The sequence below is a fragment of the Dendrobates tinctorius genome, unplaced genomic scaffold (assembly GCF_039654945.1).
Source record: "Dendrobates tinctorius isolate UK_male_01 unplaced genomic scaffold, ASM3965494v1 ptg000272l, whole genome shotgun sequence".
Lineage (NCBI taxonomy): Eukaryota > Metazoa > Chordata > Amphibia > Anura > Dendrobatidae > Dendrobates > Dendrobates tinctorius.
Genome location: NW_027361939.1, coordinates 12,954,299 through 12,978,408, shown reverse-complemented (window position 1 = coordinate 12,978,408; position 24,110 = coordinate 12,954,299). Strand labels below are relative to the sequence as shown.

The 24,110-nt window shown below is 41.9% G+C and overlaps 30 non-coding genes across 30 annotated transcripts; 8 read left to right on the top strand and 22 right to left on the bottom strand.

Annotated features, from left to right (window-relative positions):
* Positions 1 to 635: 635 nt before the first annotated feature.
* TRNAE-CUC (transfer RNA glutamic acid (anticodon CUC)) lies at positions 636 to 707 on the bottom strand. The gene has a single exon. It is a non-coding gene; the product is annotated as a tRNA-Glu (tRNA).
* Positions 708 to 1,604: 897 nt separating this feature from the next.
* TRNAE-UUC (transfer RNA glutamic acid (anticodon UUC)) lies at positions 1,605 to 1,676 on the bottom strand. Its single transcript has one exon. It is a non-coding gene; the product is annotated as a tRNA-Glu (tRNA).
* Positions 1,677 to 1,764: 88 nt separating this feature from the next.
* Positions 1,765 to 1,837, top strand: TRNAM-CAU (transfer RNA methionine (anticodon CAU)). Its single transcript has one exon. It is a non-coding gene; the product is annotated as a tRNA-Met (tRNA).
* A 964-nt stretch (positions 1,838 to 2,801) lies between these two features.
* Positions 2,802 to 2,873, bottom strand: TRNAE-CUC (transfer RNA glutamic acid (anticodon CUC)). Its single transcript has one exon. It is a non-coding gene; the product is annotated as a tRNA-Glu (tRNA).
* An 896-nt stretch (positions 2,874 to 3,769) lies between these two features.
* Positions 3,770 to 3,841, bottom strand: TRNAE-CUC (transfer RNA glutamic acid (anticodon CUC)). The gene has a single exon. It is a non-coding gene; the product is annotated as a tRNA-Glu (tRNA).
* Positions 3,842 to 4,737: 896 nt separating this feature from the next.
* Positions 4,738 to 4,809, bottom strand: TRNAE-CUC (transfer RNA glutamic acid (anticodon CUC)). The gene has a single exon. It is a non-coding gene; the product is annotated as a tRNA-Glu (tRNA).
* Positions 4,810 to 5,701: 892 nt separating this feature from the next.
* Positions 5,702 to 5,773, bottom strand: TRNAE-UUC (transfer RNA glutamic acid (anticodon UUC)). Its single transcript has one exon. It is a non-coding gene; the product is annotated as a tRNA-Glu (tRNA).
* An 88-nt stretch (positions 5,774 to 5,861) lies between these two features.
* Positions 5,862 to 5,934, top strand: TRNAM-CAU (transfer RNA methionine (anticodon CAU)). The gene has a single exon. It is a non-coding gene; the product is annotated as a tRNA-Met (tRNA).
* Positions 5,935 to 7,275: 1,341 nt separating this feature from the next.
* Positions 7,276 to 7,347, bottom strand: TRNAE-UUC (transfer RNA glutamic acid (anticodon UUC)). The gene has a single exon. It is a non-coding gene; the product is annotated as a tRNA-Glu (tRNA).
* An 88-nt stretch (positions 7,348 to 7,435) lies between these two features.
* Positions 7,436 to 7,508, top strand: TRNAM-CAU (transfer RNA methionine (anticodon CAU)). Its single transcript has one exon. It is a non-coding gene; the product is annotated as a tRNA-Met (tRNA).
* A 965-nt stretch (positions 7,509 to 8,473) lies between these two features.
* On the bottom strand, positions 8,474 to 8,545 carry TRNAE-CUC (transfer RNA glutamic acid (anticodon CUC)). The gene has a single exon. It is a non-coding gene; the product is annotated as a tRNA-Glu (tRNA).
* A 1,852-nt stretch (positions 8,546 to 10,397) lies between these two features.
* Positions 10,398 to 10,469, bottom strand: TRNAE-UUC (transfer RNA glutamic acid (anticodon UUC)). The gene has a single exon. It is a non-coding gene; the product is annotated as a tRNA-Glu (tRNA).
* Positions 10,470 to 11,256: 787 nt separating this feature from the next.
* Positions 11,257 to 11,328, bottom strand: TRNAE-CUC (transfer RNA glutamic acid (anticodon CUC)). Its single transcript has one exon. It is a non-coding gene; the product is annotated as a tRNA-Glu (tRNA).
* A 482-nt stretch (positions 11,329 to 11,810) lies between these two features.
* On the bottom strand, positions 11,811 to 11,882 carry TRNAE-UUC (transfer RNA glutamic acid (anticodon UUC)). Its single transcript has one exon. It is a non-coding gene; the product is annotated as a tRNA-Glu (tRNA).
* Positions 11,883 to 11,970: 88 nt separating this feature from the next.
* On the top strand, positions 11,971 to 12,043 carry TRNAM-CAU (transfer RNA methionine (anticodon CAU)). The gene has a single exon. It is a non-coding gene; the product is annotated as a tRNA-Met (tRNA).
* A 626-nt stretch (positions 12,044 to 12,669) lies between these two features.
* Positions 12,670 to 12,741, bottom strand: TRNAE-CUC (transfer RNA glutamic acid (anticodon CUC)). The gene has a single exon. It is a non-coding gene; the product is annotated as a tRNA-Glu (tRNA).
* An 892-nt stretch (positions 12,742 to 13,633) lies between these two features.
* TRNAE-CUC (transfer RNA glutamic acid (anticodon CUC)) lies at positions 13,634 to 13,705 on the bottom strand. Its single transcript has one exon. It is a non-coding gene; the product is annotated as a tRNA-Glu (tRNA).
* An 887-nt stretch (positions 13,706 to 14,592) lies between these two features.
* TRNAE-UUC (transfer RNA glutamic acid (anticodon UUC)) lies at positions 14,593 to 14,664 on the bottom strand. The gene has a single exon. It is a non-coding gene; the product is annotated as a tRNA-Glu (tRNA).
* An 88-nt stretch (positions 14,665 to 14,752) lies between these two features.
* Positions 14,753 to 14,825, top strand: TRNAM-CAU (transfer RNA methionine (anticodon CAU)). Its single transcript has one exon. It is a non-coding gene; the product is annotated as a tRNA-Met (tRNA).
* Positions 14,826 to 15,790: 965 nt separating this feature from the next.
* Positions 15,791 to 15,862, bottom strand: TRNAE-CUC (transfer RNA glutamic acid (anticodon CUC)). Its single transcript has one exon. It is a non-coding gene; the product is annotated as a tRNA-Glu (tRNA).
* Positions 15,863 to 16,758: 896 nt separating this feature from the next.
* On the bottom strand, positions 16,759 to 16,830 carry TRNAE-CUC (transfer RNA glutamic acid (anticodon CUC)). Its single transcript has one exon. It is a non-coding gene; the product is annotated as a tRNA-Glu (tRNA).
* Positions 16,831 to 17,726: 896 nt separating this feature from the next.
* Positions 17,727 to 17,798, bottom strand: TRNAE-UUC (transfer RNA glutamic acid (anticodon UUC)). Its single transcript has one exon. It is a non-coding gene; the product is annotated as a tRNA-Glu (tRNA).
* An 88-nt stretch (positions 17,799 to 17,886) lies between these two features.
* TRNAM-CAU (transfer RNA methionine (anticodon CAU)) lies at positions 17,887 to 17,959 on the top strand. The gene has a single exon. It is a non-coding gene; the product is annotated as a tRNA-Met (tRNA).
* A 626-nt stretch (positions 17,960 to 18,585) lies between these two features.
* TRNAE-CUC (transfer RNA glutamic acid (anticodon CUC)) lies at positions 18,586 to 18,657 on the bottom strand. The gene has a single exon. It is a non-coding gene; the product is annotated as a tRNA-Glu (tRNA).
* An 889-nt stretch (positions 18,658 to 19,546) lies between these two features.
* Positions 19,547 to 19,618, bottom strand: TRNAE-CUC (transfer RNA glutamic acid (anticodon CUC)). The gene has a single exon. It is a non-coding gene; the product is annotated as a tRNA-Glu (tRNA).
* Positions 19,619 to 20,514: 896 nt separating this feature from the next.
* On the bottom strand, positions 20,515 to 20,586 carry TRNAE-UUC (transfer RNA glutamic acid (anticodon UUC)). Its single transcript has one exon. It is a non-coding gene; the product is annotated as a tRNA-Glu (tRNA).
* An 88-nt stretch (positions 20,587 to 20,674) lies between these two features.
* Positions 20,675 to 20,747, top strand: TRNAM-CAU (transfer RNA methionine (anticodon CAU)). The gene has a single exon. It is a non-coding gene; the product is annotated as a tRNA-Met (tRNA).
* A 626-nt stretch (positions 20,748 to 21,373) lies between these two features.
* TRNAE-CUC (transfer RNA glutamic acid (anticodon CUC)) lies at positions 21,374 to 21,445 on the bottom strand. Its single transcript has one exon. It is a non-coding gene; the product is annotated as a tRNA-Glu (tRNA).
* Positions 21,446 to 22,500: 1,055 nt separating this feature from the next.
* On the top strand, positions 22,501 to 22,573 carry TRNAM-CAU (transfer RNA methionine (anticodon CAU)). Its single transcript has one exon. It is a non-coding gene; the product is annotated as a tRNA-Met (tRNA).
* A 626-nt stretch (positions 22,574 to 23,199) lies between these two features.
* Positions 23,200 to 23,271, bottom strand: TRNAE-CUC (transfer RNA glutamic acid (anticodon CUC)). Its single transcript has one exon. It is a non-coding gene; the product is annotated as a tRNA-Glu (tRNA).
* Positions 23,272 to 24,110: the final 839 nt, after the last annotated feature.

Here is a 24,110-nt window from a genome sequence, read left to right as displayed (position 1 = left end):
CTGTTTCCACGTACAAGGCACGGGGCAGCTTTCGAATGTGTGTACTAGTTCCAAAGGAGTGTCACTCCCATAGCAGGAAGTAAACCAGTCGACCAGGGATACTAGGTCCTATCCACTTTTCCACGTGGGACAAGTTATACACTAAGCAGCAAGATAAATTAAAAAAAAAAAAAAAAAAAAAAAGAAGTTTTTGCTTTGATTAAATAGCTTTTACATCACAAAAGAAAAAAGTTGCCACATGAGCATGGTACTTAGCACGTCAGTTGGTAATCTGAAGTTCATGAGGTTTTTTCCTCACACGTGGAACTATTCTCCCCCCTTTTCTTGGGATATTGTGTCACCCACTCAGAACTTTCTCAATGAAACGTTTCCGATTCGAAAGGAAACAGGAGCCTTAGTGACAGAAAGAACACATGGATTGTTGCGTCCCTTGACGCTTTGGAGTAATAAGGTGTAGTTGAGAATGGTTTAAGCTATGAAACAAAATGAAATCTTGTGCTAAAGGTCAGTAAGAGCCACAAATACCCTGATGTTCAGCATTTTTGACTGCAAAGTACAAAATCTACCTGAAATATTATTGTCTGGAAAATACATTTCTGTCTTTGATTGTTGGCAGTAGTACAGTTAAAGGTGCGTTCCCATACCGGGAGTTGAACCCGGCCCGCCTGGGTGAGAACCAGGAATCCTAACCGCTAGACCATATGGGAAAAGATGTGCTGTCTTATCAGTGACAATCTGAAAAAAAATAAGTTTTCTACTTGGCACAAGCAACTTCTGCAGTTCTATTTGCGCAGCTTGCCTCGTTAACACAGTTGTAAGCAAATCAGTCTCATAAGCTGAAAGATGAACGTTCGATTGTTAGACGGGGTACTGGTCCCTCGTTTTCTCAATCGATTCTGTCTCCATCTTGGCTACAGGGCCACAGATTTTTCCGATTCAGTACCAAAACATAACCAATTTAGTTCCTAAACTGTTTCCACGTACAAGGCATGGGGCAGCTTTTGAATGTGTGTACTAGTTCCAAAGGAGTGTCACTCCCATAGCAGGAAGTAAACCAGTCGACCAGGGATACTAGGTCCTATCCACTTTTCCACGTGGGACAAGTTATACACTAAGCAGCAAGATAAATTAAAAAAAAAAAAAAAAAAAAAAGAAGTTTTTGCTTTGATTAAATAGCTTTTACATCACAAAAGAAAAAAGTTGCCACATGAGCATGGTACTTAGCACGTCAGTTGGTAATCTGAAGTTCATGAGGTTTTTTCCTCACACGTGGAACTATTCTCCCCCCTTTTCTTGGGATATTGTGTCACCCACTCAGAACTTTCTCACTGAAACGTTTCCGATTCGAAAGGAAACAGGAGCCTTAGTGACAGAAAGAACACATGGATTGTTGCGTCCCTTGACGCTTTGGAGTAATAAGGTGTAGTTGAGAATGGTTTAAGCTATGAAACAAAATGAAATCTTGTGCTAAAGGTCAGTAAGAGCCACAAATACCCTGATGTTCAGCATTTTTGACTGCAAAGTACAAAATCTACCTGAAATATTATTGTCTGGAAAATACATTTCTGTCTTTGATTGTTGGCAGTAGTACAGTAAAAGGTGCGTTCCCATACCGGGAGTCGAACGCGGGCCGCCTGGGTGAAAACCAGGAATCCTAACCGCTAGACCATATGGGAATGGATAGCTACACACTGAGGTATCTATTGAAAAAAATCAGCTCGGGGGCTTGCACAAGAAACGTCTGCAGATTGGCACGTGCATCTTGCCTCGTTAGCGCAGTAGGTAGCGCGTCAGTCTCATAATCTGAAGGTCGTGAGTTCGATCTTCACACGGGGCAGCGGGCTCCTCTTTTCCAAAGAGATTTTGTCAAAAACTTAGAACTTTCCCGTTCAGTTCTAACATGTTTCTGATAAGTAAGGATTTGTGAACCCAAATGACACATGGGTTGCTGGTTCTCTTGACTCGTTTGCTGTATAAAGAGGCAGATGAGAGTGATTTGAGCTATGACAAAAAATTAAATCTTGTGCCAAAGGTCGTCACAATGAATGTAACCAAAAGCTGGTGTTCAGAATGATTGACAGCTAAGCGCAAAATCTACCTGAAATACTTTTGTCTGAAAAACACCCGCGTCAGTCTCATAATCTGAAGGTCGTGAGTTCGATCCTCACACGGGGCAGCAGGCTCCTCTTTTCCGAAGAGATTTTGTCAAAATCTTAGAACTTTCCCTTTCAGTTCTAACACGTTTCTGATAAGTAAGGATTTTGAACCCAAATGACAGATGGGACACATGGGTTGCTGTTTCTCTTGACCCGTTTGCTGTATAAAGAGGCAGATGAGAGTGATTTGAGCTGTTTGACAGCTAAGCGCAAAATCTACCTGAAATACTTTTGTCTGAAAAACACCCGTCAGTAGCGAGCGCGTCAGTCTCATATTCTGAAGTTCGTGAGTTCGATCCTCACACGGGGAAGCGGTCTCCTCTTTTCTGAAGAGATTCTGTCACCAAATTAGAACTTTCCCTTTCAGATTTAAAATGTTTCTGATAAGTAAGAATTTGCGAACCCAAATGACAGACAGGACACATGGGTTGTTGATTCTCTTGACACGTTTGCTGTAAAAGGGGCTAGTTGAGATTGATTTGAGCTATGAAACCAAATTAAATCTTGTGCCAAAGTTCATCACAACGAACGGACCAAAAGATGGCGTTCAGAATTTTCGACAGCTTAACGCAAATTCTACCTGAAATACTTTTGTCTGAAAAACACCTTTGTCTTTGAATGTTGGTGGCAGTACAGAAAAGTACATTCCCATACCGGGAGTTGAACCCCGGCCACCTGGGTGAGAACCAGGAATCCTAACCGCTAGACCATATGGGAAAAGTTGTGCTGTCTTATCAGTGACAATCTGAAAAAAAATAAGTTTTCTACTTGGCACAAGCAACTTCTGCAGTTCTATTTGCGCAGCTTGCCTCGTTAACACAGTTGTAAGCAAATCAGTCTCATAAGCTGAAAGATGAACGTTCGATTCTTAGACGGGGTACTGGTCCCTCGTTTTCTCAATCGATTCTGTCTCCATCTTGGCTACAGGGCCACAGATTTTTCCGATTCAGTACCAAAACATAACCAATTTAGTTCCTAAACTGTTTCCACGTACAAGGCATGGGGCAGCTTTTGAATGTGTGTACTAGTTCCAAAGGAGTGTCACTCCCATAGCAGGAAGTAAACCAGTCGACCAGGGATACTAGGTCCTATCCACTTTTCCACGTGGGACAAGTTATACACTAAGCAGCAAGATAAATAAAAAAAAAAAAAAAAAAAAAAGAAGTTTTTGCTTTGATTAAATAGCTTTTACATCACAAAAGAAAAAAGTTGCCACATGAGCATGGTACTTAGCACGTCAGTTGGTAATCTGAAGTTCATGAGGTTTTTTCCTCACACGTGGAACTATTCTCCCCCCTTTTCTTGGGATATTGTGTCACCCACTCAGAACTTTCTCAATGAAACGTTTCCGATTCGAAAGGAAACAGGAGCCTTAGTGACAGAAAGAACACATGGATTGTTGCGTCCCTTGACGCTTTGGAGTAATAAGGTGTAGTTGAGAATGGTTTAAGCTATGAAACAAAATGAAATCTTGTGCTAAAGGTCAGTAAGAGCCACAAATACCCTGATGTTCAGCATTTTTGACTGCAAAGTACAAAATCTACCTGAAATATTATTGTCTGGAAAATACATTTCTGTCTTTGATTGTTGGCAGTAGTACAGTAAAAGGTGCGTTCCCATACCGGGAGTTGAACCCGGCCCGCCTGGGTGAGAACCAGGAATCCTAACCGCTAGACCATATGGGAAAAGATGTGCTGTCTTATCAGTGACAATCTGAAAAAAAATAAGTTTTCTACTTGGCACAAGCAACTTCTGCAGTTCTATTTGCGCAGCTTGCCTCGTTAACACAGTTGTAAGCAAATCAGTCTCATAAGCTGAAAGATGAACGTTCGATTCTTAGACGGGGTACTGGTCCCTCGTTTTCTCAATCGATTCTGTCTCCATCTTGGCTACAGGGCCACAGATTTTTCCGATTCAGTACCAAAACATAACCAATTTAGTTCCTAAACTGTTTCCACGTACAAGGCATGGGGGAGCTTTTGAATGTGTGTACTAGTTCCAAAGGAGTGTCACTCCCATAGCAGGAAGTAAACCAGTCGACCAGGGATACTAGGTCCTATCCACTTTTCCACGTGGGACAAGTTATACACTAAGCAGCAAGATAAATTAAAAAAAAAAAAAAAAAAAAAGAAGTTTTTGCTTTGATTAAATAGCTTTTACATCACAAAAGAAAAAAGTTGCCACATGAGCATGGTACTTAGCACGTCAGTTGGTAATCTGAAGTTCATGAGGTTTTTTCCTCACACGTGGAACTATTCTCCCCCCTTTTCTTGGGATATTGTGTCACCCACTCAGAACTTTCTCACTGAAACGTTTCCGATTCGAAAGGAAACAGGAGCCTTAGTGACAGAAAGAACACATGGATTGTTGCGTCCCTTGACGCTTTGGAGTAATAAGGTGTAGTTGAGAATGGTTTAAGCTATGAAACAAAATGAAATCTTGTGCTAAAGGTCAGTAAGAGCCACAAATACCCTGATGTTCAGCATTTTTGACTGCAAAGTACAAAATCTACCTGAAATATTATTGTCTGGAAAATACATTTCTGTCTTTGATTGTTGGCAGTAGTACAGTAAAAGGTGCGTTCCCATACCGGGAGTTGAACCCGGCCCGCCTGGGTGAGAACCAGGAATCCTAACCGCTAGACCATATGGGAAAAGATGTGCTGTCTTATCAGTGACAATCTGAAAAAAAATAAGTTTTCTACTTGGCACAAGCAACTTCTGCAGTTCTATTTGCGCAGCTTGCCTCGTTAACACAGTTGTAAGCAAATCAGTCTCATAAGCTGAAAGATGAACGTTCGATTGTTAGACGGGGTACTGGTCCCTCGTTTTCTCAATCGATTCTGTCTCCATCTTGGCTACAGGGCCACAGATTTTTCCGATTCAGTACCAAAACATAACCAATTTAGTTCCTAAACTGTTTCCACGTACAAGGCATGGGGCAGCTTTTGAATGTGTGTACTAGTTCCAAAGGAGTGTCACTCCCATAGCAGGAAGTAAACCAGTCGACCAGGGATACTAGGTCCTATCCACTTTTCCACGTGGGACAAGTTATACACTAAGCAGCAAGATAAATTAAAAAAAAAAAAAAAAAGAAGTTTTTGCTTTGATTAAATAGCTTTTACATCACAAAAGAAAAAAGTTGCCACATGAGCATGGTACTTAGCACGTCAGTTGGTAATCTGAAGTTCATGATGTTTTTTCCTCACGCGGGGAACTATTCTCCTCCCTTTTCTTGGGATATTGTGTCACCCACTCAGAACTTTCTCACTGAAACGTTTCCGATTCGAAAGGAAACAGGAGCCTTAGTGACAGACAGAACACATGGATTGTTGCGTCCCTTGACGCTTTGGAGTAATAAGGTGTAGTTGAGAATGGTTTAAGCTATGAAACAAAATGAAATCTTGTGCTAAAGGTCAGTAAGAGCCACAAATACCCTGATGTTCAGCATTTTTGACTGCAAAGTACAAAATCTACCTGAAATATTATTGTCTGGAAAATACATTTCTGTCTTTGATTGTTGGCAGTAGTACAGTAAAAGGTGCGTTCCCATACCGGGAGTCGAACACGGGCCGCCTGGGTGAAAACCAGGAATCCTAACCGCTAGACCATATGGGAATGGATAGCTACACACTGAGGTATCTATTGAAAAAAATCAGCTCGGGGGCTTGCACAAGAAACGTCTGCAGATTGGCACGTGCATCTTGCCTCGTTAGCGCAGTAGGTAGCGCGTCAGTCTCATAATCTGAAGGTCGTGAGTTCGATCTTCACACGGGGCAGCGGGCTCCTCTTTTCCGAAGAGATTTTGTCAAAAACTTAGAACTTTCCCGTTCAGTTCTAACATGTTTCTGATAAGTAAGGATTTGTGAACCCAAATGACACATGGGTTGCTGGTTCTCTTGACTCGTTTGCTGTATAAAGAGGCAGATGAGAGTGATTTGAGCTATGAAAAAAAATTAAATCTTGTGCCAAAGGTCGTCACAATGAATGTAACCAAAAGCTGGTGTTCAGAATGATTGACAGCTAAGCGCAAAATCTACCTGAAATACTTTTGTCTGAAAAACACCCGCGTCAGTCTCATAATCTGAAGGTCGTGAGTTCGATCCTCACACGGGGCAGCAGGCTCCTCTTTTCCGAAGAGATTTTCTCAAAATCTTAGAACTTTCCCTTTCAGTTCTAACACGTTTCTGATAAGTAAGGATTTGTGAACCCAAATGACAGATGGGACACATGGGTTGCTGTTTCTCTTGACCCGTTTGCTGTATAAAGAGGCAGATGAGAGTGATTTGAGCTGTTTGACAGCTAAGCGCAAAATCTACCTGAAATACTTTTGTCTGAAAAACACCCGTCAGTAGCGAGCGCGTCAGTCTCATATTCTGAAGTTCGTGAGTTCGATCCTCACACGGGGAAGCGGTCTCCTCTTTTCTGAAGAGATTCTGTCACCAAATTAGAACTTTCCCTTTCAGATTTAAAATGTTTCTGATAAGTAAGAATTTGCGAACCCAAATGACAGACAGGACACATGGGTTGTTGATTCTCTTGACACGTTTGCTCTAAAAGGGGCTAGTTGAGATTGATTTGAGCTATGAAACCAAATTAAATCTTGTGCCAAAGTTCATCACAACGAACGGACCAAAAGATGGCGTTCAGAATTTTCGACAGCTTAACGCAAATTCTACCTGAAATACTTTTGTCTGAAAAACACCTTTGTCTTTGAATGTTGGTGGCAGTACAGAAAAGTACATTCCCATACCGGGAGTTGAACCCGGGTCGCCTGGGTGAGAACCAGGAATCCTAACCGGATATTTCTTGGGATATTGTGTCACCCACTCAGAACTTTCTCACTGAAACGTTTCTGATTCGAAAGGAAACAGGAGCCTTAGTGACAGACAGAACACATGGATTGTTGCGTCCCTTGACGCTTTGGAGTAATAAGGTGTAGTTGAGAATGGTTTAAGCTATGAAACAAAATGAAATCTTGTGCTAAAGGTCAGTAAGAGCCACAAATACCCTGATGTTCAGCATTTTTGACTGCAAAGTACAAAATCTACCTGAAATATTATTGTCTGGAAAATACATTTCTGTCTTTGATTGTTGGCAGTAGTACAGTAAAAGGTGCGTTCCCATACCGGGAGTCGAACACGGGCCGCCTGGGTGAAAACCAGGAATCCTAACCGCTAGACCATATGGGAATGGATAGCTACACACTGAGGTATCTATTGAAAAAAATCAGCTCGGGGGCTTGCACAAGAAACGTCTGCAGATTGGCACGTGCATCTTGCCTCGTTAGCGCAGTAGGTAGCGCGTCAGTCTCATAATCTGAAGGTCGTGAGTTCGATACTCACACGGGGCAGCGGGCTCCTCTTTTCCGAAGAGATATTGTCAAAAACTTAGAACTTTCCCCTTCATTTCTAACACGTTTCTGATAAGTAAGGATTTGTGAACCCAAATGACACATGGGATGCTGGTTCTCTTGACCCGTTTGCTGTATAAAGAGGCAGATGAGAGTGATTTGAGCTATGACAAAAAATTAAATCTTGTGCCAAAGGTCGTCACAATGAATGTAACCAAAAGCTGGTGTTCAGAATGATTGACAGCTAAGCGCAAAATCTACCTGAAATACTTTTGTCTGAAAAACACCCGCGTCAGTCTCATAATCTGAAGGTCGTGAGTTCGATCCTCACACGGGGCAGCAGGCTCCTCTTTTCCGAAGAGATTTTGTCAAAAACTTAGAACTTTCCCTTTCAGTTCTAACACGTTTCTGATAAGTAAGGATTTGTGAACCCAAATGACAGATGGGACACATGGGTTGCTGTTTCTCTTGACCCGTTTGCTGTATAAAGAGGCAGATGAGAGTGATTTGAGCTGTTTGACAGCTAAGCGCAAAATCTACCTGAAATACTTTTGTCTGAAAAACACCCGTCAGTAGCGAGCGCGTCAGTCTCATATTCTGAAGTTCGTGAGTTCGATCCTCACACGGGGAAGCGGTCTCCTCTTTTCTGAAGAGATTCTGTCACCAAATTAGAACTTTCCCTTTCAGATTTAAAATGTTTCTGATAAGTAAGAATTTGCGAACCCAAATGACAGACAGGACACATGGGTTGTTGATTCTCTTTACACGTTTGCTGTAAAAGGGGCTAGTTGAGATTGATTTGAGCTATGAAACCAAATTAAATCTTGTGCCAAAGTTCATCACAACGAACGGACCAAAAGATGGCGTTCAGAATTTTCGACAGCTTAACGCAAATTCTACCTGAAATACTTTTGTCTGAAAAACACCTTTGTCTTTGAATGTTGGTGGCAGTACAGAAAAGTACATTCCCATACCGGGAGTTGAACCCGGGCCACCTGGGTGAGAACCAGGAATCCTAACCGCTAGACCATATGGGAAAAGTTGTGCTGTCTTATCAGTGACAATCTGAAAAAAAATAAGTTTTCTACTTGGCACAAGCAACTTCTGCAGTTCTATTTGCGCAGCTTGCCTCGTTAACACAGTTGTAAGCAAATCAGTCTCATAAGCTGAAAGATGAACGTTCGATTCTTAGACGGGGTACTGGTCCCTCGTTTTCTCAATCGATTCTGTCTCCATCTTGGCTACAGGGCCACAGATTTTTCCGATTCAGTACCAAAACATAACTAATTTAGTTCCTAAACTGTTTCCACGTACAAGGCATGGGGCAGCTTTTGAATGTGTGTACTAGTTCCAAAGGAGTGTCACTCCCATAGCAGGAAGTAAACCAGTCGACCAGGGATACTAGGTCCTATCCACTTTTCCACGTGGGACAAGTTATACACTAAGCAGCAAGATAAATTAAAAAAAAAAAAAAGAAGTTTTTGCTTTGATTAAATAGCTTTTACATCACAAAAGAAAAAAGTTGCCACATGAGCATGGTACTTAGCACGTCAGTTGGTAATCTGAAGTTCATGAGGTTTTTTCCTCACACGTGGAACTATTCTCCCCCCTTTTCTTGGGATATTGTGTCACCCACTCAGAACTTTCTCAATGAAACGTTTCCGATTCAAAAGGAAACAGGAGCCTTAGTGACAGAAAGAACACATGGATTGTTGCGTCCCTTGACGCTTTGGAGTAATAAGGTGTAGTTGAGAATGGTTTAAGCTATGAAACAAAATGAAATCTTGTGCTAAAGGTCAGTAAGAGCCACAAATACCCTGATGTTCAGCATTTTTGACTGCAAAGTAATAAATCTACCTGAAATATTATTGTCTGGAAAATACATTTCTGTCTTTGATTGTTGGCAGTAGTACAGTAAAAGGTGCGTTCCCATACCGGGAGTTGAACCTGGCCCGCCTGGGTGAGAACCAGGAATCCTAACCGCTAGACCATATGGGAAAAGATGTGCTGTCTTATCAGTGACAATCTGAAAAAAAATAAGTTTTCTACTTGGCACAAGCAACTTCTGCAGTTCTATTTGCGCAGCTTGCCTCGTTAACACAGTTGTAAGCAAATCAGTCTCATAAGCTGAAAGATGAACGTTCGATTCTTAGACGGGGTACTGGTCCCTCGTTTTCTCAATCGATTCTGTCTCCATCTTGGCTACAGGGCCACAGATTTTTCCGATTCAGTACCAAAACATAACCAATTTAGTTCCTAAACTGTTTCCACGTACAAGGCATGGGGCAGCTTTTGAATGTGTGTACTAGTTCCAAAGGAGTGTCACTCCCATAGCAGGAAGTAAACCAGTCGACCAGGGATACTAGGTCCTATCCACTTTTCCACGTGGGACAAGTTATACACTAAGCAGCAAGATAAATTAAAAAAAAAAAAAAAAGAAGTTTTTGCTTTGATTAAATAGCTTTTACATCACAAAAGAAAAAAGTTGCCACATGAGCATGGTACTTAGCACGTCAGTTGGTAATCTGAAGTTCATGAGGTTTTTTCCTCACACGTGGAACTATTCTCCCCCCTTTTCTTGGGATATTGTGTCACCCACTCAGAACTTTCTCACTGAAACGTTTCCGATTCGAAAGGAAACAGGAGCCTTAGTGACAGAAAGAACACATGGATTGTTGCGTCCCTTGACGCTTTGGAGTAATAAGGTGTAGTTGAGAATGGTTTAAGCTATGAAACAAAATGAAATCTTGTGCTAAATGTCAGTAAGAGCCACAAATACCCTGATGTTCAGCATTTTTGACTGCAAAGTACAAAATCTACCTGAAATATTATTGTCTGGAAAATACATTTCTGTCTTTGATTGTTGGCAGTAGTACAGTAAAAGGTGCGTTCCCATACCGGGAGTCGAACGCGGGACGCCTGGGTGAAAACCAGGAATCCTAACCGCTAGACCATATGGGAATGGATAGCTACACACTGAGGTATCTATTGAAAAAAATCAGCTCGGGGGCTTGCACAAGAAACGTCTGCAGATTGGCACGTGCATCTTTCCTCGTTAGCGCAGTAGGTAGCGAGTCAGTCTCATAATCTGAAGGTCGTGAGTTCGATCCTCACACGGGGCAGCAGGCTCCTCTTTTCCGAAGAGATTTTGTCAAAATCTTAGAACTTTCCCTTTCAGTTCTAACACGTTTCTGATAAGTAAGGATTTGTGAACCCAAATGACAGATGGGACACATGGGTTGCTGTTTCTCTTGACCCGTTTGCTGTATAAAGAGGCAGATGAGAGTGATTTGAGCTGTTTGACAGCTAAGCGCAAAATCTACCTGAAATACTTTTGTCTGAAAAACACCCGTCAGTAGCGAGCGCGTCAGTCTCATATTCTGAAGTTCGTGAGTTCGATCCTCACACGGGGAAGCGGTCTCCTCTTTTCTGAAGAGATTCTGTCACCAAATTAGAACTTTCCCTTTCAGATTTAAAATGTTTCTGATAAGTAAGAATTTGCGAACCCAAATGACAGACAGGACACATGGGTTGTTGATTCTCTTGACACGTTTGCTCTAAAAGGGGCTAGTTGAGATTGATTTGAGCTATGAAACCAAATTAAATCTTGTGCCAAAGTTCATCACAACGAACGGACCAAAAGATGGCGTTCAGAATTTTCGACAGCTTAACGCAAATTCTACCTGAAATACTTTTGTCTGAAAAACACCTTTGTCTTTGAATGTTGGTGGCAGTACAGAAAAGTACATTCCCATACCGGGAGTTGAACCCGGGTCGCCTGGGTGAGAACCAGGAATCCTAACCGCTAGACCATATGGGAAAAGATGTGCTGTCTTATCAGTGACAATCTGAAAAAAAATAAGTTTTCTACTTGGCACAAGCAACTTCTGCAGTTCTATTTGCGCAGCTTGCCTCGTTAACACAGTTGTAAGCAAATCAGTCTCATAAGCTGAAAGATGAACGTTCGATTGTTAGACGGGGTACTGGTCCCTCGTTTTCTCAATCGATTCTGTCTCCATCTTGGCTACAGGGCCACAGATTTTTCCGATTCAGTACCAAAACATAACCAATTTAGTTCCTAAACTGTTTCCACGTACAAGGCACGGGGCAGCTTTCGAATGTGTGTACTAGTTCCAAAGGAGTGTCACTCCCATAGCAGGAAGTAAACCAGTCGACCAGGGATACTAGGTCCTATCCACTTTTCCACGTGGGACAAGTTATACACTAAGCAGCAAGATAAATTATTGTCTGGAAAATACATTTCTGTCTTTGATTGTTGGCAGTAGTACAGTAAAAGGTGCGTTCCCATACCGGGAGTCGAACGCGGGACGCCTGGGTGAAAACCAGGAATCCTAACCGCTAGACCATATGGGAATGGATAGCTACACACTGAGGTATCTATTGAAAAAAATCAGCTCGGGGGCTTGCACAAGAAACGTCTGCAGATTGGCACGTGCATCTTGCCTCGTTAGCGCAGTAGGTAGCGAGTCAGTCTCATAATCTGAAGGTCGTGAGTTCGATCCTCACACGGGGCAGCAGGCTCCTCTTTTCCGAAGAGATTTTGTCAAAATCTTAGAACTTTCCCTTTCAGTTCTAACACGTTTCTGATAAGTAAGGATTTGTGAACCCAAATGACAGATGGGACACATGGGTTGCTGTTTCTCTTGACCCGTTTGCTGTATAAAGAGGCAGATGAGAGTGATTTGAGCTGTTTGACAGCTAAGCGCAAAATCTACCTGAAATACTTTTGTCTGAAAAACACCCGTCAGTAGCGAGCGCGTCAGTCTCATATTCTGAAGTTCGTGAGTTCGATCCTCACACGGGGAAGCGGTCTCCTCTTTTCTGAAGAGATTCTGTCACCAAATTAGAACTTTCCCTTTCAGATTTAAAATGTTTCTGATAAGTAAGAATTTGCGAACCCAAATGACAGACAGGACACATGGGTTGTTGATTCTCTTGACACGTTTGCTCTAAAAGGGGCTAGTTGAGATTGATTTGAGCTATGAAACCAAATTAAATCTTGTGCCAAAGTTCATCACAACGAACGGACCAAAAGATGGCGTTCAGAATTTTCGACAGCTTAACGCAAATTCTACCTGAAATACTTTTGTCTGAAAAACAACTTTGTCTTTGAATGTTGGTGGCAGTACAGAAAAGTACATTCCCATACCGGGAGTTGAACCCGGGTCGCCTGGGTGAGAACCAGGAATCCTAACCGCTAGACCATATGGGAAAAGATGTGCTGTCTTATCAGTGACAATCTGAAAAAAAATAAGTTTTCTACTTGGCACAAGCAACTTCTGCAGTTCTATTTGCGCAGCTTGCCTCGTTAACACAGTTGTAAGCAAATCAGTCTCATAAGCTGAAAGATGAACGTTCGATTGTTAGACGGGGTACTGGTCCCTCGTTTTCTCAATCGATTCTGTCTCCATCTTGGCTACAGGGCCACAGATTTTTCCGATTCAGTACCAAAACATAACCAATTTAGTTCCTAAACTGTTTCCACGTACAAGGCACGGGGCAGCTTTCGAATGTGTGTACTAGTTCCAAAGGAGTGTCACTCCCATAGCAGGAAGTAAACCAGTCGACCAGGGATACTAGGTCCTATCCACTTTTCCACGTGGGACAAGTTATACACTAAGCAGCAAGATAAATTAAAAAAAAAAAAAAAAAGAAGTTTTTGCTTTGATTAAATAGCTTTTACATCACAAAAGAAAAAAGTTGCCACATGAGCATGGTACTTAGCACGTCAGTTGGTAATCTGAAGTTCATGAGGTTTTTTCCTCACACGTGGAACTATTCTTCCCCCTTTTCTTGGGATATTGTGTCACCCACTCAGAACTTTCTCAATGAAACGTTTCCGATTCGAAAGGAAACAGGAGCCTTAGTGACAGAAAGAACACATGGATTGTTGCGTCCCTTGACGCTTTGGAGTAATAAGGTGTAGTTGAGAATGGTTTAAGCTATGAAACAAAATGAAATCTTGTGCTAAAGGTCAGTAAGAGCCACAAATACCCTGATGTTCAGCATTTTTGACTGCAAAGTACAAAATCTACCTGAAATATTATTGTCTGGAAAATACATTTCTGTCTTTGATTGTTGGCAGTAGTACAGTAAAAGGTGCGTTCCCATACCGGGAGTTGAACCCGGCCCGCCTGGGTGAGAACCAGGAATCCTAACCGCTAGACCATATGGGAAAAGATGTGCTGTCTTATCAGTGAGAATCTGAAAAAAAATAAGTTTTCTACTTGGCACAAGCAACTTCTGCAGTTCTATTTGCGCAGCTTGCCTCGTTAACACAGTTGTAAGCAAATCAGTCTCATAAGCTGAAAGATGAACGTTCGATTGTTAGACGGGGTACTGGTCCCTCGTTTTCTCAATCGATTCTGTCTCCATCTTGGCTACAGGGCCACAGATTTTTCCGATTCAGTACCAAAACATAACCAATTTAGTTCCTAAACTGTTTCCACGTACAAGGCATGGGGTAGCTTTTGAATGTGTGTACTAGTTCCAAAGGAGTGTCACTCCCATAGCAGGAAGTAAACCAGTCGACCAGGGATACTAGGTCCTATCCACTTTTCCACGTGGGACAAGTTATACACTAAGCAGCAAGATAAATTAAAAAAAAAAAAGAAGTTTTTGCTTTGATTAAATAGCTTTTACATCACAAAAGAAAAAAGTTGCCACATGAGCATGGTACTTAGCACGTCAGTTGGTAATCTGAAGTTCATGATGTTTTTTCCTCACACGGGGAACTATTCTCCTCCCTTTTCTTGGGATATTGTGTCACCCACTCAGAACTTTCTCACTGAAACGTTTCCGATTTGAAAGGAAACAGGAGCCTTAGTGACAGACAGAACACATGGATTGTTGCGTCCCTTGACGCTTTGGAGTAATAAGGTGTAGTTGAGAATGGTTTAAGCTATGAAACAAAATGAAATCTTGTGCTAAAGGTCAGTAAGAGCCACAAATACCCTGATGTTCAGCATTTTTGACTGCAAAGTACAAAATCTACCTGAAATATTATTGTCTGGAAAATACATTTCTGTCTTTGATTGTTGGCAGTAGTACAGTAAAAGGTGCGTTCCCATACCGGGAGTCGAACACGGGCCGCCTGGGTGAAAACCAGGAATCCTAACCGCTAGACCATATGGGAATGGATAGCTACACACTGAGGTATCTATTGAAAAAAATCAGCTCGGGGGCTTGCACAAGAAACGTCTGCAGATTGGCACGTGCATCTTGCCTCGTTAGCGCAGTAGGTAGCGCGTCAGTCTCATAATCTGAAGGTCGTGAGTTCGATACTCACACGGGGCAGCGGGCTCCTCTTTTCCGAAGAGATATTGTCAAAAACTTAGAACTTTCCCCTTCATTTCTAACACGTTTCTGATAAGTAAGGATTTGTGAACCCAAATGACACATGGGATGCTGGTTCTCTTGACCCGTTTGCTGTATAAAGAGGCAGATGAGAGTGATTTGAGCTATGACAAAAAATTAAATCTTGTGCCAAAGGTCGTCACAATGAATGTAACCAAAAGCTGGTGTTCAGAATGATTGACAGCTAAGCGCAAAATCTACCTGAAATACTTTTGTCTGAAAAACACCCGCGTCAGTCTCATAATCTGAAGGTCGTGAGTTCGATCCTCACACGGGGCAGCAGGCTCCTCTTTTCCGAAGAGATTTTGTCAAAAACTTAGAACTTTCCCTTTCAGTTCTAACACGTTTCTGATAAGTAAGGATCTGTGAACCCAAATGACAGATGGGACACATGGGTTGCTGTTTCTCTTGACCCGTTTGCTGTATAAAGAGGCAGATGAGAGTGATTTGAGCTGTTTGACAGCTAAGCGCAAAATCTACCTGAAATACTTTTGTCTGAAAAACACCCGTCAGTAGCGAGCGCGTCAGTCTCATATTCTGAAGTTCGTGAGTTCGATCCTCACACGGGGAAGCGGTCTCCTCTTTTCTGAAGAGATTCTGTCACCAAATTAGAACTTTCCCTTTCAGATTTAAAATGTTTCTGATAAGTAAGAATTTGCGAACCCAAATGACAGACAGGACACATGGGTTGTTGATTCTCTTGACACGTTTGCTGTAAAAGGGGCTAGTTGAGATTGATTTGAGCTATGAAACCAAATTAAATCTTGTGCCAAAGTTCATCACAACGAACGGACCAAAAGATGGCGTTCAGAATTTTCGACAGCTTAACGCAAATTCTACCTGAAATACTTTTGTCTGAAAAACACCTTTGTCTTTGAATGTTGGTGGCAGTACAGAAAAGTACATTCCCATACCAGGAGTTGAACCCGGGCCACCTGGGTGAGAACCAGGAATCCTAACCGCTAGACCATATGGGAAAAGTTGTGCTGTCTTATCAGTGACAATCTGAAAAAAAATAAGTTTTCTACTTGGCACAAGCAACTTCTGCAGTTCTATTTGCGCAGCTTGCCTCGTTAACACAGTTGTAAGCAAATCAGTCTCATAAGCTGAAAGATGAACGTTCGATTCTTAGACGGGGTACTGGTCCCTCGTTTTCTCAATCGATTCTGTCTCCATCTTGGCTACAGGGCCACAGATTTTTCCGATTCAGTACCAAAACATAACCAATTTAGTTCCTAAACTGTTTCCACGTACAAGGCATGGGGCAGCTTTTGAATGTGTGTACTAGTTCCAAAGGAGTGTCACTCCCATAGCAGGAAGTAAACCAGTCGACCAGGGATACTAGGTCCTATCCACTTTTCCACGTGGGGCAAGTTATACACTAAGCAGCAAGATAAATTAAAAAAAAAAAAAAAAAAAAAAGAAGTTTTTGCTTTGATTAAATAGCTTTTACATCACAAAAGAAAAAAGTTGCCACATGAGCATGGTACTTAGCACGTCAGTTGGTAATCTGAAGTTCATGAGGTTTTTCCTCACACGTGGAACTATTCTCCCCCCTTTTCTTGGGATATTGTGTCACCCACTCAGAACTTTCTCAATGAAACGTTTCCGATTCGAAAGGAAACAGGAGCCTTAGTGACAGAAAGAACACATGGATTGTTGCGTCCCTTGACGCTTTGGAGTAATAAGGTGTAGTTGAGAATGGTTTAAGCTATGAAACAAAATGAAATCTTGTGCTAAAGGTCAGTAAGAGCCACAAATACCCTGATGTTCAGCATTTTTGACTGCAAAGTAATAAATCTACCTGAAATATTATTGTCTGGAAAATACATTTCTGTCTTTGATTGTTGGCAGTAGTACAGTAAAAGGTGCGTTCCCATACCGGGAGTTGAACCCGGCCCGCCTGGGTGAGAACCAGGAATCCTAACCGCTAGACCACATGGGAAAAGATGTGCTGTCTTATCAGTGACAATCTGAAAAAAAATAAGTTTTCTACTTGGCACAAGCAACTTCTGCAGTTCTATTTGCGCAGCTTGCCTCGTTAACACAGTTGTAAGCAAATCAGTCTCATAAGCTGAAAGATGAACGTTCGATTCTTAGACGGGGTACTGGTCCCTCGTTTTCTCAATCGATTCTGTCTCCATCTTGGCTACAGGGCCACAGATTTTTCCGATTCAGTACCAAAACATAACCAATTTAGTTCCTAAACTGTTTCCACGTACAAGGCATGGGGCAGCTTTTGAATGTGTGTACTAGTTCCAAAGGAGTGTCACTCCCATAGCAGGAAGTAAACCAGTCGACCAGGGATACTAGGTCCTATCCACTTTTCCACGTGGGACAAGTTATACACTAAGCAGCAAGATAAATTAAAAAAAAAAAAAAAAAAAAAGAAGTTTTTGCTTTGATTAAATAGCTTTTACATCACAAAAGAAAAAAGTTGCCACATGAGCATGGTACTTAGCACGTCAGTTGGTAATCTGAAGTTCATGAGGTTTTTTCCTCACACGTGGAACTATTCTCCCCCCTTTTCTTGGGATATTGTGTCACCCACTCAGAACTTTCTCACTGAAACGTTTCCGATTCGAAAGGAAACAGGAGCCTTAGTGACAGAAAGAACACATGGATTGTTGCGTCCCTTGACGCTTTGGAGTAATAAGGTGTAGTTGAGAATGGTTTAAGCTATGAAACAAAATGAAATCTTGTGCTAAATGTCAGTAAGAGCCACAAATACCCTGATGTTCAGCATTTTTGACTGCAAAGTACAAAATCTACCTGAAATATTATTGTCTGGAAAATACATTTCTGTCTTTGATTGTTGGCAGTAGTACAGTAAAAGGTGCGTTCCCATACCGGGAGTCGAACGCGGGCCGCCTGGGTGAAAACCAGGAATCCTAACCGCTAGACCATATGGGAATGGATAGCTACACACTGAGGTATCTATTGAAAAAAATCAGCTCGGGGGCTTGCACAAGAAACGTCTGCAGATTGGCACGTGCATCTTGCCTCGTTAGCGCAGTAGGTAGCGCGTCAGTCTCATAATCTGAAGGTCGTGAGTTCGATCCTCACACGGGGCAGCAGGCTCCTCTTTTCCGAAGAGATTTTGTCAAAATCTTAGAACTTTCCCTTTCAGTTCTAACACGTTTCTGATAAGTAAGGATTTGTGAACCCAAATGACAGATGGGACACATGGGTTGCTGTTTCTCTTGACCCGTTTGCTGTATAAAGAGGCAGATGAGAGTGATTTGAGCTGTTTGACAGCTAAGCGCAAAATCTACCTGAATTACTTTTGTCTGAAAAACACCCGTCAGTAGCGAGCGCGTCAGTCTCATATTCTGAAGTTCGTGAGTTCGATCCTCACACGGGGAAGCGGTCTCCTCTTTTCTGAAGAGATTCTGTCACCAAATTAGAACTTTCCCTTTCAGATTTAAAATGTTTCTGATAAGTAAGAATTTGCGAACCCAAATGACAGACAGGACACATGGGTTGTTGATTCTCTTGACACGTTTGCTCTAAAAGGGGCTAGTTGAGATTGATTTGAGCTATGAAACCAAATTAAATCTTGTGCCAAAGTTCATCACAACGAACGGACCAAAAGATGGCGTTCAGAATTTTCGACAGCTTAACGCAAATTCTACCTGAAATACTTTTGTCTGAAAAACACCTTTGTCTTTGAATGTTGGTGGCAGTACAGAAAAGTACATTCCCATACCGGGAGTTGAACCCGGGTCGCCTGGGTGAGAACCAGGAATCCTAACCGCTAGACCATATGGGAAAAGATGTGCTGTCTTATCAGTGACAATCTGAAAAAAAATAAGTTTTCTACTTGGCACAAGCAACTTCTGCAGTTCTATTTGCGCAGCTTGCCTCGTTAACACAGTTGTAAGCAAATCAGTCTCATAAGCTGAAAGATGAACGTTCGATTGTTAGACGGGGTACTGGTCCCTCGTTTTCTCAATCGATTCTGTCTCCATCTTGGCTACAGGGCCACAGATTTTTCCGATTCAGTACCAAAACATAACCAATTTAGTTCCTAAACTGTTTCCACGTACAAGGCACGGGGCGGCTTTCGAATGTGTGTACTAGTTCCAAAGGAGTGTCACTCCCATAGCAGGAAGTAAACCAGTCGACCAGGGATACTAGGTCCTATCCACTTTTCCACGTGGGACAAGTTATACACTAAGCAGCAAGATAAATTAAAAAAAAAAAAAAGAAGTTTTTGCTTTGATTAAATAGCTTTTACATCACAAAAGAAAAAAGTTGCCACATGAGCATGGTACTTAGCACGTCAGTTGGTAATCTGAAGTTCATGAGGTTTTTTCCTCACACGTGGAACTATTCTCCCCCCTTTTCTTGGGATATTGTGTCACCCACTCAGAACTTTCTCACTGAAACGTTTCCGATTCGAAAGGAAACAGGAGCCTTAGTGACAGAAAGAACACATGGATTGTTGCGTCCCTTGACGCTTTGGAGTAATAAGGTGTAGTTGAGAATGGTTTAAGCTATGAAACAAAATGAAATCTTGTGCTAAAGGTCAGTAAGAGCCACAAATACCCTGATGTTCAGCATTTTTGACTGCAAAGTAATAAATCTACCTGAAATATTATTGTCTGGAAAATACATTTCTGTCTTTGATTGTTGGCAGTAGTACAGTAAAAGGTGCATTCCCATACCGGGAGTTGAACCCGGCCCGCCTGGGTGAGAACCAGGAATCCTAACCGCTAGACCATATGGGAAAAGATGTGCTGTCTTATCAGTGACAATCTGAAAAAAAATAAGTTTTCTACTTGGCACAAGCAACCTCTGCAGTTCTATTTGCGCAGCTTGCCTCGTTAACACAGTTGTAAGCAAATCAGTCTCATAAGCTGAAAGATGAACGTTCGATTCTTAGACGGGGTACTGGTCCCTCGTTTTCTCAATCGATTCTGTCTCCATCTTGGCTACAGGGCCACAGATTTTTCCGATTCAGTACCAAAACATAACCAATTTAGTTCCTAAACTGTTTCCACGTACAAGGCATGGGGCAGCTTTTGAATGTGTGTACTAGTTCCAAAGGAGTGTCACTCCCATAGCAGGAAGTAAACCAGTCGACCAGGGATACTAGGTCCTATCCACTTTTCCACGTGGGACAAGTTATACACTAAGCAGCAAGATAAATTAAAAAAAAAAAAAAAAAAAAATAAGTTTTTGCTTTGATTAAATAGCTTTTACATCACAAAAGAAAAAAGTTGCCACATGAGCATGGTACTTAGCACGTCAGTTGGTAATCTGAAGTTCATGAGGTTTTTTCCTCACACGTGGAACTATTCTCCCCCCTTTTCTTGGGATATTGTGTCACCCACTCAGAACTTTCTCACTGAAACGTTTCCGATTCGAAAGGAAACAGGAGCCTTAGTGACAGAAAGAACACATGGATTGTTGCGTCCCTTGACGCTTTGGAGTAATAAGGTGTAGTTGAGAATGGTTTAAGCTATGAAACAAAATGAAATCTTGTGCTAAATGTCAGTAAGAGCCACAAATACCCTGATGTTCAGCATTTTTGACTGCAAAGTACAAAATCTACCTGAAATATTATTGTCTGGAAAATACATTTCTGTCTTTGATTGTTGGCAGTAGTACAGTAAAAGGTGCGTTCCCATACCGGGAGTCGAACGCGGGCCGCCTGGGTGAAAACCAGGAATCCTAACCGCTAGACCATATGGGAATGGATAGCTACACACTGAGGTATCTATTGAAAAAAATCAGCTCGGGGGCTTGCACAAGAAACGTCTGCAGATTGGCACGTGCATCTTGCCTCGTTAGCGCAGTAGGTAGCGCGTCAGTCTCATAATCTGAAGGTCGTGAGTTCGATCCTCACACGGGGCAGCAGGCTCCTCTTTTCGGAAGAGATTTTGTCAAAATCTTAGAACTTTCCCTTTCAGTTCTAACACGTTTCTGATAAGTAAGGATTTGTGAACCCAAATGACAGATGGGACACATGGGTTGCTGTTTCTCTTGAACCGTTTGCTGTATAAAGAGGCAGATGAGAGTGATTTGAGCTGTTTGACAGCTAAGCGCAAAATCTACCTGAAATACTTTTGTCTGAAAAACACCCGTCAGTAGCGAGCGCGTCAGTCTCATATTCTGAAGTTCGTGAGTTCGATCCTCACACGGGGAAGCGGTCTCCTCTTTTCTGAAGAGATTCTGTCACCAAATTAGAACTTTCCCTTTCAGATTTAAAATGTTTCTGATAAGTAAGAATTTGCGAACCCAAATGACAGACAGGACACATGGGTTGTTGATTCTCTTGACACGTTTGCTCTAAAAGGGGCTAGTTGAGATTGATTTGAGCTATGAAACCAAATTAAATCTTGTGCCAAAGTTCATCACAACGAACGGACCAAAAGATGGCGTTCAGAATTTTCGACAGCTTAACGCAAATTCTACCTGAAATACTTTTGTCTGAAAAACACCTTTGTCTTTGAATGTTGGTGGCAGTACAGAAAAGTACATTCCCATACCGGGAGTTGAACCCGGGTCGCCTGGGTGAGAACCAGGAATCCTAACCGCTAGACCATATGGGAAAAGATGTGCTGTCTTATCAGTGACAATCTGAAAAAAAATAAGTTTTCTACTTGGCACAAGCAACTTCTGCAGTTCTATTTGCGCAGCTTGCCTCGTTAACACAGTTGTAAGCAAATCAGTCTCATAAGCTGAAAGATGAACGTTCGATTGTTAGACGGGGTACTGGTCCCTCGTTTTCTCAATCGATTCTGTCTCCATCTTGGCTACAGGGCCACAGATTTTTCCGATTCAGTACCAAAACATAACCAATTTAGTTCCTAAACTGTTTCCACGTACAAGGCACGGGGCGGCTTTCGAATGTGTGTACTAGTTCCAAAGGAGTGTCACTCCCATAGCAGGAAGTAAACCAGTCGACCAGGGATACTAGGTCCTATCCACTTTTCCACGTGGGACAAGTTATACACTAAGCAGCAAGATAAATTAAAAAAAAAAAAAAAAAAAAGAAGTTTTTGCTTTGATTAAATAGCTTTTACATCACAAAAGAAAAAAGTTGCCACATGAGCATGGTACTTAGCACGTCAGTTGGTAATCTGAAGTTCATGAGGTTTTTTCCTCACACGTGGAACTATTCTCCCCCCTTTTCTTGGGATATTGTGTCACCCACTCAGAACTTTCTCACTGAAACGTTTCCGATTCGAAAGGAAACAGGAGCCTTAGTGACAGAAAGAACACATGGATTGTTGCGTCCCTTGGCGCTTTGGAGTAATAAGGTGTAGTTGAGAATGGTTTAAGCTATGAAACAAAATGAAATCTTGTGCTAAATGTCAGTAAGAGCCACAAATACCCTGATGTTCAGCATTTTTGACTGCAAAGTACAAAATCTACCTGAAATATTATTGTCTGGAAAATACATTTCTGTCTTTGATTGTTGGCAGTAGTACAGTAAAAGGTGCGTTCCCATACCGGGAGGCGAACGCGGGCCGCCTGGGTGAAAACCAGGAATCCTAACCGCTAGACCATATGGGAATGGATAGCTACACACTGAGGTATCTATTGAAAAAAATCAGCTCGGGGGCTTGCACAAGAAACGTCTGCAGATTGGCACGTGCATCTTGCCTCGTTAGCGCAGTAGGTAGCGCGTCAGTCTCATAATCTGAAGGTCGTGAGTTCGATCCTCACACGGGGCAGCAGGCTCCTCTTTTCGGAAGAGATTTTGTCAAAATCTTAGAACTTTCCCTTTCAGTTCTAACACGTTTCTGATAAGTAAGGATTTGTGAACCCAAATGACAGATGGGACACATGGGTTGCTGTTTCTCTTGACCCGTTTGCTGTATAAAGAGGCAGATGAGAGTGATTTGAGCTGTTTGACAGCTAAGCGCAAAATCTACCTGAAATACTTTTGTCTGAAAAACACCCGTCAGTAGCGAGCGCGTCAGTCTCATATTCTGAAGTTCGTGAGTTCGATCCTCACACGGGGAAGCGGTCTCCTCTTTTCTGAAGAGATTCTGTCACCAAATTAGAACTTTCCCTTTCAGATTTAAAATGTTTCTGATAAGTAAGAATTTGCGAACCCAAATGACAGACAGGACACATGGGTTGTTGATTCTCTTGACACGTTTGCTCTAAAAGGGGCTAGTTGAGATTGATTTGAGCTATGAAACCAAATTAAATCTTGTGCCAAAGTTCATCACAACGAACGGACCAAAAGATGGCGTTCAGAATTTTCGACAGCTTAACGCAAATTCTACCTGAAATACTTTTGTCTGAAAAACACCTTTGTCTTTGAATGTTGGTGGCAGTACAGAAAAGTACATTCCCATACCGGGAGTTGAACCCGGGTCGCCTGGGTGAGAACCAGGAATCCTAACCGCTAGACCATATGGGAAAAGATGTGCTGTCTTATCAGTGACAATCTGAAAAAAAATAAGTTTTCTACTTGGCACAAGCAACTTCTGCAGTTCTATTTGCGCAGCTTGCCTCGTTAACACAGTTGTAAGCAAATCAGTCTCATAAGCTGAAAGATGAACGTTCGATTGTTAGACGGGGTACTGGTCCCTCATTTTCTCAATCGATTCTGTCTCCATCTTGGCTACAGGGCCACAGATTTTTCCGATTCAGTACCAAAACATAACCAATTTAGTTCCTAAACTGTTTCCACGTACAAGGCACGGGGCGGCTTTCGAATGTGTGTACTAGTTCCAAAGGAGTGTCACTCCCATAGCAGGAAGTAAACCAGTCGACCAGGGATACTAGGTCCTATCCACTTTTCCACGTGGGACAAGTTATACACTAAGCAGCAAGATAAATTAAAAAAAAAAAAAAAAAAAAAGAAGTTTTTGCTTTGATTAAATAGCTTTTACATCACAAAAGAAAAAAGTTGCCACATGAGCATGGTACTTAGCACGTCAGTTGGTAATCTGAAGTTCATGAGGTTTTTTCCTCACACGTGGAACTATTCTCCCCCCTTTTCTTGGGATATTGTGTCACCCACTCAGAACTTTCTCACTGAAACGTTTCCGATTCGAAAGGAAACAGGAGCCTTAGTGACAGAAAGAACACATGGATTGTTGCGTCCCTTGACGCTTTGGAGTAATAAGGTGTAGTTGAGAATGGTTTAAGCTATGAAACAAAATGAAATCTTGTGCTAAATGTCAGTAAGAGCCACAAATACCCTGATGTTCAGCATTTTTGACTGCAAAGTACAAAATCTACCTGAAATATTAT